This window comes from Sciurus carolinensis, chromosome 3, assembly GCF_902686445.1.
Source record: "Sciurus carolinensis chromosome 3, mSciCar1.2, whole genome shotgun sequence".
In the NCBI taxonomy this organism is placed as follows: Eukaryota; Metazoa; Chordata; class Mammalia; order Rodentia; family Sciuridae; genus Sciurus; species Sciurus carolinensis.
Genome location: NC_062215.1, coordinates 158,171,610 through 158,188,940, shown reverse-complemented (window position 1 = coordinate 158,188,940; position 17,331 = coordinate 158,171,610). Strand labels below are relative to the sequence as shown.

Sequence of the window (17,331 nt, the reverse complement as noted above, 5' to 3'; positions counted from 1 at the left end):
GTGTTAATTTCCTTTGACCATTTGTTGAGTGAGTTATTTGTTTGTTTGTTTTATTTTGTTTTGTTTTTTCTGGTGTTAAGTTTTTGAGTTCTTTATATATCCTGGAGATTAATGCTCTATCTGAGGTGCAGGTGGCAAAGATTTTCTCACATTCTGTAGGCTCTCTCTTCACATTCTTGATTGTTTCCTGTGCTACAAAGAAGCTTTTTAGTTTGATAAAATCCCATTTATTGATTTTAAATTTTACTTCTTGTGCTTTAGAAGTCATTTCCTAAGCCAACCTGATGGATATTTGGGCCTACATTTTCTTCTATTAGGCACAGGATCTCTGATCTAATCCCTAGGTTCTTGATCCATTTTGAATTTTGTACAGGGTGAGAAATAGGGGTCTAATTTCATTTTGTTATAGATGGATTTCCAGTTTTCCCAGTCCTATTTGTTGAAGTGGCTATCTCTTCTCCAGTGTATGTTTATGACACCTTTGTCTATCATGTGATAACTGTATTTATGTGGGTTTGTCTCTGTGTCTTCTATTCTGTACCATTGGTCTCCATGTCTGTTTTGGAGCCAATCATGCTGTTTTTGTTACTATAGCTCGGTAGTATAATTTAAGATCTGGTATTGTGATGCCTTCTGCTTCACTTTTCTTGCTGAGGATTGCTTTGGCAATTTTGGGCCTCTTTTTTTTCTAAATGAATTTCATGACTGCTTTTTCTATTTCTATAAAAAATATATTTGGAGCCATAATAGGAATTGCATTAAATCTGTATAGTGCTTTTGGTAGCATGGCCATTTTGACAATACTAATTCTGCATATCCAAGAACATGGGAGATTTTCCATCTTCTAGGGTCTCTTTCAATTTCATTTTTTAGAATTCAGGAGTTTTAATTGTAGAGGTCTTTCATCTCTTTTGTTAAATTGATTCACAAATATTTTTTGAAGCTATTGTGAATGGGGTAGTTTTTCTAATTTCTTTTTCTGTTGATTCATCACTAATATGTAGGAACAAAATTGATTTATGGATGTTAATTTTATATCCTGCTACTTTGATGAATTCATTTATGAGTTCTAGAAGTTTTTTGGTGGAATTTTTGGGTCTTTTAAATATAAAATCATGTTATCAGAAAATAGGGATATTTTGAGTTTTTCTTTTCCTATTTCTATATCTTTAATTTCTTTCTTATGTTTGATTGCTCTGGCTATGGTTTCCAGAACAATGTTGAATAGAAGTGGTCAAAGAGGGCATCCCTGTCTTGTTCCAGGTTTTAGAGGGAATGCTTTCAATTTTTCTCCATTTAGATTGATGTTGGCCATTGGTTTAGTATAGATAACTTTTACAGTGTTGAAGTATGTTCCTATTATCCCTGGTTTTTCTAGTGTTTTGAACATGAGTGGATGCCGAATTGTCAAATGCTTTTTCTTCATCTATTGAGATGATCATATAATTCTTTTTTCTAATTTTAAAAATATTGTTCTAATTAGTTGTACATGACAGTAGAATGCATTTATATATTTTTATAAATTGTATATAAGTGGAGTGTAATGTCTCATTTTTCTGATTGTACATATTGTAGGATCATATTGTACATATGTGCAGTCATATATGTACATGAGGTAATGATGTCTGTTTCACTCTACTGTCCTTCCTACCTCTCCCCTCCCTTCACTCCACTCTGCCTAATATAAAGTAACTCTATTCTTCCCTAGCCCCCCTACCCTTATTGTGAATTAGCATCTGCATATCAGAGAAAACATTCGGTCTTTGGTTTTTTGGGTTTGGCTTCTTTTGCTTAGTATGATATTCTCCAACTCCATTCATTTACCAGCAAATGCCATAATTTCATTCATCTTTAAAGCTGAGTAATATTTTCAATCAACAAAACCAGTAGAAGACAGGAAATAATTAAAATCAGATCTGAAATCAATGAAATTGAAACAAAAGTAACAGTTAAAATATTGACAAAATAAAAAGTTGGTTCTTTAAAAAAAATAAATAAAATTAATAAACCCTTAGCTAGCCAAAGAAAAAAGAGAGAAAACTGAAATTACTTAAATTACTTACTTTTTAAAATTAATTACTAAAATTACTGCTCTTAAGTAGAGAGAATCTTCACTTTTGGCAGGTGAAGATTTGATCCAGAAGGACTTACTTTAACCCCATCTCTCTGAAATGGACAATAAAGAGAATGTGGGTGGAGGGCTAAAACTCCTGAGAGATGAAGGTAAGGAAAAGAGCCCATTCTCTTGAAATTCTGTTGTCACAAATGCAAAGAAGAAATCCATTTTAGGTTCACAATTTGATTCCCAGAAGTCATCTGACTGTAACCTGTCTAGTTCTACAGCAGAATTCAAAACAAGGGGCAGCTACAGTTTCTCCTGTACCCAATCCCTGACTGAGAGAATCCTAGTTGTCTTACATGTATTCTTGAAATTTTTTCTTCTTTGTAGTTCTGACTACTGGAATGGCTTCTTTGGAATATTCTCAGCCCCTTGGTTTTGTTGGTAGTGGAAACTGAAAGTCACTTAATTCATTTTTCCAAAAGAACAAGCAAAGATTGGAGAGAAATTAATATTTTTTAGAAGAACCCCCTTTCAGGCTTATGAAATACACAAGTTGTTTATTTTCTTTTCCACCTCTACTCTCTAAGGCTCAACTGTGTATTCTCACCTGACTAATATAGGAATTACAAAGTCTGGAAGTACATTCCTGACTGCACTTCTTTCTACTTTTGCCCCCATTTTCTAAATTATAATTTAACTTTCCAGTATCTTTAGTCTTTGGTTTACTGTTTTTCTGTTAGTCCTATAAACAAGTCTCTGCTGACATGAAAGCCAGCTATTGTGTTGTCTTCACCTTCACCTGTTTAAAATTCATATGGAGCTTCCATGATCAGAGTGGGAAGTCTTGGGGTGACCTGTCAGTTGCTAGCATCCCAGTCATTAGAAACCAGAGGCTGATTCCATCCCCACTGCCACCAGTAAGTAGGGAGAGGAGGTGTCATAGAATTCATTGCCTTCCATACTCTACTATTGATGTCGCTGAAGGATGAATTATGTAACTGCCTGACTTCCCTTGCCATAGTCTATCAGTGGGTAGAGAAGCTGAGGAGACTAGATCATGAGGGCCCATCTCAATCTGGTTGTGGATGTAAGCCTAGATCATTTTTGAGGAATTTAGCGATTTAGTGTGCAATAAACCAGATATGGTAGGTGGACTATCAACAAACTTTGCTTTGCATAGAGAGTATTTAAAAATTGGTGGTATTTACCAATAAATTCTGCATTACTGGACCTTCTGAGCAAAACTGAGTTTATCTTGTCTCTTGGTGATACTCCTCCCAAGCTGGACAGACCCACTGATTTTAGTTGTGACAAGTATTTTCCAGGTAGCTCTGCCTTCTCTCTATTCCCCATACCTGTCTCACCTTGTCCTTTTAAGGCCACACCCCAAGAAATATTTGAGTTTAAGACAGAATTTTGTTTTTGCCAATTGGGGCATTTAAAGGAGAATGTATTATAGAATTCAATATTTCTGAACTATTTAGCAATATATAACTTATGTTATATAGATAAAATTATAGTAAGTGTTATAATTTGTTTTTTTTTTCCCATTTCTTTTCTCAGAGTGTGGTCTTTTACTAATCTATTAAATGAGTAATGATGCACTTTGACTATTCTGAATTGTTGATTTGGATACAAACTTTATCATGATACATTTCACATTTCCTATTATTAATATGCATTTGCCACCTGTAAACCAAATAGATTCAAAATTGCTTATTAACAAAGTTGAATGAGTAAATGAATAAACTATAAATAAATGAACTTCTACACTTTAGAATGTCTACATTGTGTGGAAGGATTTTCCTTGAAAATGTGCCAACTTTTTTTCAACTTTTGGATCACATCTTATTATCCTAGCTGTAATTAGAAATCTTGTGAAATTAAGAACCATTAAATTCAATGAGTTTCAGCATCGGAAATTTGCCCAGAGGCACCCAGCCGGTGGGTCTGCCTAGAACTGGGCTTTCAGAGATTTCCCCTCCTCTCCTCCTATTCACTCTAAAAGGGAGCGTCTTTTCCACTTAGCTAATTAATTACACCTGCCAACAAGCAGATGGTTCTGAAGCCTTTGAAGCATGGAAATAGCTAGGTGCATATCAGCTAGCCTCAGCTTCCTTCAGCTACAATTTAGATTATAACTCTTGAAGCTCCAGAGGAAATAGAATATTAAATGATGACAAAAAATGGTACTTTAAATATATTTTCATTTAAAAAATGTAGGTTAAGGCATAAAAGGATCATTCCCTTTTCCTGATCTCAGTAGACACACACTTTTAGGCTACTTCTCTTTAGCATCTAGTTGAGAACAGTGCTTGCCAGATGTTACCATATGATTGTTCTGAACTCCAAAGTAAAATGAGAATTAAGGGCCAGAACCACTTAGGAAATTGTTAGGAACCACTCACAATATGATAGCTTTTGGCAAATAATGTTTATATATATATATATATATATATATAAACACATATATATAAGCATACAAATAAATATATAAACATAAATACAAATATATATACATATACATATATATTCCCATTAATTATATTTCCAATTTTTATACTTACATATTTCTTTTTTCTTTTATTTTGCATCTCAAGGAAAGTAGTTTGAAGTAGACATGATCACTTGAACTTCATTTGATTGTAAAATTCTTTGAAATATGACTTAGTGTATAAAGACCTATTTGTAAAACTCAGAGAATATCTATGTATACAGGATAACATTTGCAATACTCTTATTTGTAGGTTCATATTAAAATATCTTGATATAACCCTTGAATTCACAATTAAATATTTAGTTCCATAAAACATTTTCTTTAATTCTGTTTTACATATGAGAAATTTTTGGTTGAAGCTTCTGCTTTGAAAAATAATGTCTTAAAAATGAACATATACTTCTGTAATTGGTAGAATAAAAGCTCTCCTATGTACGATGCATTATATTCTTACCATTTATCCTCAGTATATTTATGAAATATAAATAAAATCTATAAAACATCTGAGACTCCCAAGTAAAATCACTTCCCTTTTTTCCAACTATGTTAAATAAAAAGTTATCTACTAGGCATATCTGAAGATGGATGTATCTTACAAATGCAAGAAACATGGATCACTTTTCAAATGTGTGTCTCATGAGGACACCTTAGTCATATAATATTGAGAATGTAGAATCCAGTGAGTCTATCTGCACAAATATAATTTGATAAGGCTAAAAACCATGTTTTCATTTTCAATTCCTTTTCTTGAACCATATGATCTGTAACTCAGCTACCTTTAAAATGATTAGAATATTAAGCTTGACTTAAAAATAAACTTTCATTGGTTTGAGTTCATTAATTCAAATGCTTTGCACTTTTGCCTTCTTTGTATTAATTACTCAACAACAATTAATAGGGGGAAAGCACCTTAAAGAAAACCAAAGTCCCTATGCATTTAAATTATACACTTGCATATTTTTAGAAATGCATTCACAAGGCAGATAGAGGCAGATTCTTCTCAGGCTTATGATTTTGGATCTAGTAATTAAAATCATTTTACCATATTCATTAAAGCAGAGCTCCAAGGACTAAGCCTTGAGTTTCTATAGTACTTGAAAATAATAAAATTGCCTTTCTCTCTTTTTTTTCTTTAATTTTAATTTGGTATTTTCCTGAATTGAAGGGCTTTCCTTAAGCCAGTGAATTCTTGAAGACTTATTGTGCTGCCTTTTCCTCTGTGCCTACTTTTGACAGAGGCAAAAGGGATGTGCCTCCAATGTGAAGGCTGGGCTGTGGTCCAGACATCTTACTCAGCCAAGATTTTTTTTTATTCGCAGTTTTTTCATGTAGAAACAATCCCTTAAAAGCATAATTTTACCTTTCAACTCAATAAAATATTTTCAAAAAGGACTTCGGGGAAATTACTGTGAGTTCTTAATTACACTTACATAAGATGGAGTTGTGCCTCACCTCTGCTTAAACTTCTGCTTTTCTTCCTATTTCTCAGCCTTTCCTTCTGTAACAGGGTCAATACAGAATAGATGGTTTAAAGGCAGGGTCCCAGCTAAGCTGTTATAATGGATCATAGTTGTCTAGAACTCTCACCAGATGTTTTACCATTTCAAGTTCAGTTTTCTCAGCTGTAAAATGAAACCAGTAATAATTATCTCATAGGGTTTCTGTAAGAATTAAGAGAAGTGCTGCATTATAAATATTGAAATACTGTCATCTTTTATAAAGAGGGGTGGTCAGTAATGGGCCTTGGGATCAGAAAGGCAAACCCTGGAACCTTAGTGGGCTCCCTGAGTGTGAGGTACCTGGCAGCTAGCTTGAGTATTCTGTCTTTCATGGCTCTAAGTTTGGGGTCAGAAGTTTCACCCCTTTAAAAGAGGTTCTGAATCCTAAGTAATGAATGAGTGACCAGAACTCATACATGCTCCTCAAAGGGCATCTGAAATGTGACTAAGTACATTAACATTAATTTTAAAGAAATGAGCAAATGCACGAAACCCACATATTCTATGTTGAACTATTAGTCCATTTTAGGGTAATAGTTCTTTCGTGGCTTTAATCTCTCTCTCAAAAGGATGTTTATGTCAGGGAGGAGGGAAGAGTATCAGGCAGTATGGGAAAACTCTGCTTATAAGAGGTCTCTTCTTCCCTTAGTAATAATAATAGTGCATGATTAAACAGTTGCTGTGTGAGAGTCACTGTGGTGAGCGTTTATATTCAACTCACTTCTCCTTCCAATGGCATTGTGAGCCTGGGGCTATTCGTACCTTCATTTCAAATACAAGGGAACTGGGACTTGGGCAGGATAATGAATGTGCTACAAGGTGCAGTCACAGCGATCCAGCCTGACTCACTAGCCTGGGCAGATCCACATATCAATGACTTCTCTTTGAGTGTTGGCATCCTGAGTTGACTGAACCATCTGGCAGTGTTAGGCATCTTAGTACTTTGGACTTTTTTTCATGTCCAGCTTCATAAAGCAGCCAAATAACCCAAGTAAATTTTAAATCATCTCTATTAACCCTGGAAAAGAGGAAGCATTCTAAAACAAAGGGTGTTTCTTTACTTAATTTAGAAGATATGGTAATATAAGTTATAGGGTACACCATTGCTTAATGGAGCCTATTCTGTTATGACATCAGATGTAACAATATGAAAATAATTTTTACAATAGGGGAAAATGAGGGTTGTTTGTTAGGCATTACAGAATGTGATGATTTGTTAAAACAGTGTAAGTAGTTTCTGCAGAAGTTTTAATGAGTCTTTTTTTCCCAAATAACATGAGCATACAGCTTGAAGTCGTAAACTTCTCAGAGAAAATATAGTATTATATCTAGGACTTACTCAAAAGTAACTCCATTTTTTCTCTTTTACAAATGGCAGTATTACTATAGCAATGCTTTATTACACATCTTATTGACTTAATAAAAAAAACCTTAATAAATTTAAGCAGTAGTGTGGAGCAGTCTCACAACCCTGCTCAACCCTAAGCTACACAGATGTGTTTAATAATGTTCTGTATTTCCTAATTAATCCATCCTGCTGCAGGAAAAATGCCAGATACTTGCCATCAAAGAGCAAAGTTTATCTTACTTATCTTGGTCCTTTGGAATTTGCTCTAATTTTGTAAAACTACAGTGGTAGTGGCAGCAAATATAGAGGTCACAACCCAGAGATTGCCAGTGGAGGCTCTGTGACCTACTGTGTTTGTCAGTTTTCCTTTACTATACCAAAACACCCAAGATAATCAACTTATAAGGAAGAAATGTTTATTTTTGCTCATGGTGTCAGAGGTTTCAGTTCATGGTCTGCAGGTCCCATTGCTCTGGGCCTGTGGTGGGACAGTATGTCATGACAGGAGTGCATTTCAGAGGAAGCAGCTTACCCTATGAAGTCAGGAAGCAAAGAGAGGGAAAGGGGTTAGGGTCCTAATATCACCTTCAGGGGAAAACTGAAAGTAACCTAATGTTCTCTCTCTAGGCTCCATCTTCCAAGGGTTTCACCATCTCCTAAGTGTACTGTACATTGGCAACCGAGCCTTTAACATGTGGGTCTTTGGGGGACATTCAGTGTCCCATCTATAGTGAACTAAGTATCTATCTGAACTGAGCAGAGGGAAATCACAGAATGTGATTTTAGGAATGACAAGAAATGACTGACATGATTAATTCAAGTAGGTATCAAGGAGTAGTCCTTGTAGAACTTATGATCTTATTCTTAGGAATAATTTCCCTTATGAAATATAGATAAGCCTACTTTTTACTTAACTGATTTTGGAATAATGTTTTAGTTTTATATACTTAACTACAAAATTGTTATGCTAGCTACCAAACATAACTTAATGAGGAGTACATATGGCACTTGGGAGTTTTCATTTGATCTTCTGTCTCCCAAATGATTCATACTTCAACCAAAATGCATAGATTTTAAAATACACTGGATGGAGTCTCCTAAATTACATTAATAACCTATTTTGAAATAGCTACCACTTACTGAACATCTAGTATGTAGCAGGTAGTTTATAAACTTTATCTGTAATTCTTACTATAACTGAACAAAGTAAACATTTATAGCTCTTATTTTATAGATAATAGAAAATTAAACTAACTTGACTGCAATCCCACAGCAAAACTAGCCTAGCTGTGATTAAACACAGTGTGTGGTATGATCATACAATGGAATAGTATAGGAAAACAACAATAGTAAACTAACACAAGCAACATCTTACATGAGTTTCAAAATATTACTCTGAGTAAAAAAGGCTAAAAAAGGATACATATACAAAATTTCATATTTATGAACTTAGTAAACAAGAAAAATTCATATGTGGTGATAGAAACCAGAACAATGCTTTGGAGAGTATCAACTGGGAAGAAACAAGGAGGAATTTCTGAGGTGATCACAATATTATGTGTATTGATCTCGGTAGTGGCTAAATGTTATGTAAAGACACAAAATGCATATACATATGTGTATAAAAACTTCAGGTATGTCCATTTTATTGTGTGAAATGTGTATTAATTTGAAACTGTATATAAACCAAAGTATAAAGATAGTTTGCTTTCTATTTTGCCATTGTAATGGATATTTCATATCTTGGCAACCAGTACTTTATAAAAAGTTGGCTATTCCTATGCATTCACTTATTCCATCCTGGTTTTTTTTTTTTTTTTTTTTTTCATTAAAACTTCCTTTTAAAAGAAATATTTAATTTGGTTCTGCTCATTGTGGGTCTTAAAAGTGTTCCGGTACTGGCATCTGCACATTGTTAGCGTGTGACTTCTTTATTTTCTTATTTGGTACAAACCTTGTCTTTATTATTTTTAACAATAACTTTATACATATTTTAAATGAAACATTCAGGGTCCCAGTTCATATGTTTATACTTTTCATATTATCTTACATAACCTTTAAAAAATCTTGATATATTTGAAAATCATGTAATCATTTTACAAGATTAAATCATTCTTCTTTCTCTTGCTTCATCTTTTATTTGCAAGTTTTAACTTGCCAGCAACAAACATACATAGCAATGGTATTTGTTATTACTGTCATCAGGGAAAATCATACTTTTCTTTAATATTCTAAAGAAGAAGTAGTGAAGAGATCACACATTGTGAGTAGAGTTATTAAAACTATACAAACTAATATAGTAGGTGAGATATTTGAAAGTGACCTTGCAGTATATCCCAGGCTTATTGTATTAAAGCTTGTAAATAAAAGGAACAAATCATTTCTGGCTACTAATATGACTTCCCCCCTTATTGGTAATGAAAACATTGAACTCTACTGATTTGTTCTACTGAAGCAATTACATTTTCTGGAAACTTGGAGCTGTTATTTAAGAGGATTGTTGTCTGTAACAAGGGCTTTCTGGTAGAGGAGAAAATAAAAATACTTGAGCTTTATGTAAAGAAGTATTCTTTTATAATAGCAAAACTGCATCAAAGTTTCATTTTTTCTTTTTCTATACCTTCAATTGTGTTCATCCCTGTCATCAGAAAGATACAGATGAGATTTTGTAAATCCATTCTCCAGCATTACATTTTGCTTTTTATTTTATCGTTATCAACATAGCTTTAATGCATTTTCTAAAATATTTTAAAGTGTCATTTTTAAAATATGCTAGATCCCTCTACCAAATATTTTTAAGTTAAAAGAGTTACCTCTGATACATTAATTTACTTATTTTTTCTAACCAAATACTTCAAATACCTACGAGGCTTTCCACACTGCTTTGTAAATGCTTCACACATAGTAAAACTCTCTTTCAAGAAAATGGAAATGAATCTTTTGCCATTAAGAATTATACCCCAAAGATGGCATGTTAGGGACTCAACTTTATTAGTAATTGAAGAAGTGCAAATTAAAATTTTACCATTCCACACCAAGCAGAATTACTGCAATGAAACAGAAAAACAAAGACTCATCGTTGAAGTGATTAATAAGCTACTAGGCTCCTCATACACTAGATGGGCATATAAATTGGCAAAATTACATTTTTTTTCATTGACACTATAGCCCCGCAATTCTACTTCTAGATATTAATATAATGTAGATGTATATGTAGTCACCAGAAGCCACATGTCCATTGTAGCTCTATTTCTAATTATCTAAATGTGGAAAGGATCCAGATGCTGAAATGACAAAGCATATAATACCATACCACAGTGAAAATGAACAACAGATGAATTTCACAAAAACAATGTTGAGCAAAAGGAGCCAAACACCAGGGAATACATTATATATGTAAAATACAAAAATATGCAGCAGGGTCTCAGTCAAGGGTTTTGATAGGAAGTGATGTGAAGAGGAAAATATGGGGAAGGCATCTATGGCGTGGGTATATTCTAATTCATGACCTGAGTGTTTGTAACAAAAGTGTGTTCAGTTGGAAAAGGTAACTGATACATGCATAGCTATCTATCTATCTAATATATGAAATACATCATATATATCTGATAGATATATGTATAATTCTTCAATGAAAAAGTTCAGAAAAACCCTTTATACTTGTTCAAGTCACAGATTTATGAGTCATAAATATCCCCAAAATGCCAGATTCCTTTTAAGTCACTATGACAAAGATTACTAGTTATCTCCCAATATTCCCATGAATATAATTTTCTTCTGGAAATGTGCACGAATGTTCATTAAGATATAACATGTTCTCATCCTCTATTCTTTCTTCTTCCTGATTCCCTTTATCTTTTGCATGGTTTTGCCAGTTGGAACCTCCTCTTATATTAAAGATGATAGAGAAACAAGTCAAATTGAATCAGCCTCTGATGATTGTGGATTTTCAATAATGACCTTGAATCACTTAGACAAAATTATACATGCAAGAAAAATAAAGCTATATCTTTTTAAAACTATAGACTAAAATTGGGTAATATGATGTGAAATTAAATACAGAAAAGAAATATAACCCTTGTTTATATCATTCAGTGAATGATTCTGTAAGCAGTTATCAAGCATAAAGTGCAATAGACTCAACAACTGTATGACAGATACTGAGTACAAGTTCCCCCATTACAGAGTTGGGCAAACTGAGTTTCATAATGGTAGACAAGGTCATATATCTAGCAAGTCAAAAACTAGATTTTGAACTTAGTTTTATCCAGTTGACTAGATTCAGTATTATTGCCTTTATACTGTAAAGCCCCCATCTTGAGGTTCTGTCCCTTTTCTCTCTCTCCCCCTTCCCCCACTGGAATATTGAACTAGCTGTAGTGTAGAATATATCAAGACTTTAATATGAAAGATGGATTTGTAGGCAGAATAGATTAGATGCAAAATTTACATCTGCTATAAGACTACAGAATCTGAATTAAGGGGTATCAGTGGATATAAAAAGAGACACAATGAGGAATGTTCCTTAGAGGATCACAACTGATTCAATACAGAAATGAAGAAACTAATGACATATCTTAAGTTTTGAATATAGGTGACTTTTATAACATTTTATTCTAATTTTAACTCAAATAAGGATATGCAAGGAGGAAGCCAGTTTGAGAAAAAATTTTAGAAGAAGAATATTAGACATGATGGTATATACATTGAAATACACATTGAGACACATTGAGATAATAATTTGATAAGAAATCCTAAAATCATAATTTAAAGACTACTAAAATACAAACATTATTTTTAAATTTTTGCATAGGATATCAATGAGTTTAAATGGATTATTTCTACCTTCAAGGATAGGAAGAATACATCAATACCATGATAAGTTTATTTGATACTTTATGTGATTTATAATGTAAATATTAGTGCATAGCACTAACATGCTATCATTGAGTTTTAACAAATGTTAGTCATTGTCTAAAGATGTTATGATTATCATTATCATCATCAAAATCATTTGAGTTTCTATCATGTTCTTGATGCTTTCTTTGGCACTAGGAATGAAAAGATGTTTGTCATGGTTCTTATTCTTGAAGGACCTACAGTAAGGTAGGGGAGACAAGTCTATTACCCAAAATAATAAAAAAGAAGGTAAGGTAGTACTTGCTTTATGTCAGATGTCAGCTCAGATAATCTGTGTTGCAGGAGTGAGAGGAGGGGCTAACCCAAGACCTAATTTTGTCGGAGCAGACCTCTCAGAGGAGCTAGGACTCCAGCTGAAACAATTGAAGCTAGGAATTGTAGTGGACCCTGAAGTATGTACTAATGAGCTGGAACACTGTGGCAAGCATTACCAAGCTCCCTTCAATTGAAATCAAGATTATTTAAAAAAATAATTTTCTCTTAAGCTGATTTTAGCCCATGGGTCTAATAATTTCTTCTTGAAGTTGCCTTGTTCTGATCAAAAACTGTCCATTGCTACATCCCAACACTCAGTATTTGCATCCATGAGCTTTTGACTCTGATCATTGAGCTGAAATACAGAGGTTGCATCACTCATTTACATTATCACCCTCTACCCCTCCCAATACAAATGTGACATTTCAATTTTGCACACTTCAACTCTCCTTAAATCATCTGTATAAAAACTTCAAAGCTTGATTGATGATGAATGAGCCATTGTCTCCTCAAGCACCGGGTTCTCATTAGCCTTTAGAGTCCAGCTTATTAATAATGAACCTTCAGGGCTGACCCAGTGGGGGAGCAGCAATTCATTGTGCTCCCAGCTGAACGGTCTGAGTTTGAGAAAGATACAGGAATCCCTGGACCAAGTCCATTCCCAAGATGATGTATTGAGTATCACAGGTGGATGATGTGATCTATATTACTTCTGTATCATTATCTGCCAACAGACTTGTGTGGCTTAAGGTGATGATAGTGAGAAAGATATATTGCTTTATGTCTAAGGATGTTCCTGTAACTGCTTCCTGTACCTTTATCTTGAAAATAGGCTTTTGATTTTGACTTCTGGGTTGAGCCCTTTTTCTTAGGTAACACAAGTCAGATACATTATTTGGATGCCCTCACCATAATTAGACAAGGGCAGTATTTTTGACATTTATTTATTTTTATTATCATCTTAATTCTAAGGTTGACTTGGACACACATTCCTGAAAAGGAAGATTTTCAGATATAGCCAGAGATTAATGTTAAGTATTTTATTTGTATTTATTAGATTTTTCTTATATTGTTGTGGTTGGTTAATGTGTTAGAAGTGAAATGTTTCTCTTATAACCAATCATAAGACTAAAATGGCAAATTAACTGCATTTACAATTATCATTTTTATTTTGGAAAAATAAAAAGATATTCAATCTTATTTATAAGATGGTTACAAATTATGCATGGTGTCAAAGTAATTGTATCAACTTTTAAATCTACTAAGGAGGTCACATTAATCTGTATTTTTAGCAAGGATGTCACATCACAATCAAGCCATTTCCTACACGACAGAGAAAAATATGATTCATTATTTTGTCAGATTTTCTTTTAAGAGCATATATTTGCAAAATGTCAATGATTCTGTTAATGCGTATTCATCCCTACATTACCCATAATAACTAGTATTTCAGAAAAAAAATGAAGAGAACAAAAGAAATCATCTAAATAACACAACTATGTCCTTCATTAGATTTATGCAAATGGAAATCAAGGGAAGAAGTGGTCTATGGCCAGCCTTTGAGGATTGGAAGGCTAAGGCACAAGTGCTTTATGATCTCTTTCAAATGTCATATTAGCAATTTACATTGTTCTAGAAAATAAATTAAGGGGCAGTATGAAGTAGACTCACAGTTCAATATTAAAACATACTTTTAGGTTTTTGTGTAGCATAAAAGAATAGCATATGCTGGTATTTATACCAATTTGGGGGATTTGGTCTGGATTAGCTCAAAAATCATTATTATTCAGCTGGTGACTAATAATTGAGTTTGGTTCATAAAGTAGGTTTGGGGAAAATAATGAAATTTTCTAAATATGTCTGATAAATACAAACATACTGTCAGCAGTAATGTTTGTACATTATCAGTTATAAGTATTTTATATAATAAAAGCTATTTCCTTGTGCCTAGTTTACTACTAGAACTGGGACTACAGCTTTGAACAAAAGAGTAATAACCCCTAATTTAATGAAACAGATCAGTTAAGGTGACTTATAGAGCATCCATGGGAAAAGGTAACTTTCATTCTTACTTTTGTTTAGTCGAAATATAATTTAAAATTAGGAACTACAACAGAGTTAACTTACTAATGTAGGCAATAAATTCCATGGTACATTTTTCCTCCAGGTTCATCTAATAAGTACTCACTGGGTAACTATTGTCCTAGGTTTGATGAGACAGCACTGAAAAATACTTCTTGCCTTCATGAAAGTTAGTTTAATTATATTTCAGTTACAAATAGTTGCTATATATAAGTTAAATTTGGCCTATTGAAGACTAATGTAGATTACAATATACTAACTCTAAATACAAAAAGATTAATGGCATGTTTTACTTGACTTTCATGCATTAATCTAGTAGGAAATGTTTGAGACACAAACATATTTAAGTGTTTAATGGAATTTTTCAGTAATGAAATGATACTTTTTTAACAGGATGTCATATCTGATGTATCTAACCATATTTAAGCATGACATTTATTAAGAAGAGACAGTTCTGTTTTGTGAACTTGCCGGAAATATTTTTATATAATATGATAAGAAAACTCATAGCAGTTTTTTTCTACCAATTGATTAAATGACCAAGAATCTATTTGTGTCTCTCTTAATTTACTCTGATATATTTTCTACAGTGGAAGTGAAATAAAATAGAATGAGATTATATTGAGTACATTCACTTTTTCAGCATCCTTTTGTTATTTTTTAATTTTTAATTCTCTGAGCTCTTCCAGGCTATATGCATCTTTGTCTGAATATCAATTAAATTTTTGTCATGTTTGCCTATTTTCTTTAGGATTAGAAATTGTGTCTTTTGTTCTGGTCTTAAAATTTAATTATTAATTACTTTATTTCATGTTATTATGAGGGAAAGTGTCCATATAACGCAGGTGATTCCTTCTAATTCACCTTTAACAAAACTTAGGGAAAGCAATATTTTTTGTGTGTATTTAGATAGAGCTAAATACAGGCAGATAGCTTACTGCTATTTTATAGAATAAACACCTTACAAAGCTTTTCTCTTTATGAACTCTGTTTTTAAAAAATACAGTACAGCCTCTGTAGTCAGCCAAGACATAAGAAATATTCAGCATCTCTTCTGTCAAGTAAATGGTGTACATCTCTAAGAATTCTTACTGCTCTGAATCTATTCCCTAGAATTTTCATAGTCCAGAAATAAACCTAACCAAATATATTTTTCACAAAATTTATTAATATTTTGAAATTTTTTTAAAGTTATAAGATTAAAGAAAAATTTTAAATGTATAAATGTAATTGTATCATTATTTCTGGAAAATAATTACATTATCAAGTTAACCAAAAGGGAATGCAAGATAAAGTTAAAACTCTTCTATAAATGTCAATGCAAATAGACATTGTTTGTGGAGTTTTGACATTCAACAGCAGAATAGGATGTATACCAAAAGGATAAAAGACTAGGGGAAAAATACATACATATACAAATAAATTAAAATATCCAACATTAAATGTTATAAGTTTATAAATGTTCCTAACTAGAATTGCTGGCAGATGCTGGTTTTTGAATTTGTGATGCAAAAAGTATGATCTGGTTGATCATGATTATATCATGATTATACCTCAATTTGAAATTTTTACATGTAAGATTATACTTAAAGCATTATTGACTCTTTTCCAAATCCCTTTTCCAAGTATAAGCCATGTTCTTCAACAGAATATTTCTAAGAAACAAATGTCAGCGGTGGTAGCAGATTAATATTGTTGAAGAAAGGGATTTGATAAGATTAGTATTCAGTATAATATAATTCTATTTTAAATTTTTTCAATAAGAAGTTGGAGTTGGATCCTGTGTTTCTTCAGTATGAACAATTTGAATTAAAATGTGACTCCTGAAAAATACAGATATTTCATAATGTCTGAGCTATTATCTTTTTCTTCATGTTTTTTAAAAGTAGAATTTTTCCAAATGGAGACTGAAAAATAGCCATCATTTCCTGGATAGCAGTCAGAATCTCCTTTCTTTATCACCTAATGAAGAATTATTCCTAGGCCTGGAGAGCGTCACCTTAATGTCTCATGAGAAAGCTATTAGTATGAGATCGTCACACTTCTTAGATGGAAGCTTAATGCCAACATTAATGTAGAAATCCATTTTCACAATCTTCCTTTCCTCTTACATCTCCCGTCTGCTTTGATGAAAGTTGTATGGTTAGGTCATGAAAAATAATGAACTGGGTTTTAGAAGTAGAAAGATGATCTAATTTCTTTTTGTTTCTTTTTTTCCCCTCTCCTGAGAAAATGGAAGCAATAGTCAGTGAAAGGATTGATGATGAGAACAGGTCTGATTTTAAATGTGGAAAGAACTGTGAGATCAACATTAATCTAGTGGGTTTTATACATGCAATGTTGGAAGACATTTTGAATTTGCTCACCAATCCTGCTTCCACAAGCACCCCTCTGTGGTGCCAGATAGTCCTTTCATTCTTTTATTTTCCTCTTTGGTTTAAGGTGACTTTTAAAAATTTGGCTTGGTGTACTGCACAAGTGAGATGACTTCTTCTAAGCTACCCTGGGAGATAGAATTGGTTGCCTTCCCAATATTCATGTCTCTCCCCTTCCTCACTAACACCCCTACTGGTTTGGGTTTTGTTGTAATTCTAAGATGGTCCTAAAATATTGCTTCCTCATCTCTGTGAAATAGTCATAGAACATTGTTCTGATCAATAAAATGCAG

At 32.9% G+C, this 17,331-nt stretch overlaps 2 protein-coding genes across 6 annotated transcripts in view; one reads left to right on the top strand and one right to left on the bottom strand.

The window, feature by feature from the left end:
• Positions 1 to 17,331, top strand: part of Erbb4 (erb-b2 receptor tyrosine kinase 4) — a 1,062,955-nt gene that overhangs the window by 708,243 nt on the left and 337,381 nt on the right. The window lies entirely within an intron of this gene.
• LOC124981330 (max-like protein X) overlaps positions 1 to 17,331 on the bottom strand; it is a 69,745-nt gene that overhangs the window by 51,696 nt on the left and 718 nt on the right.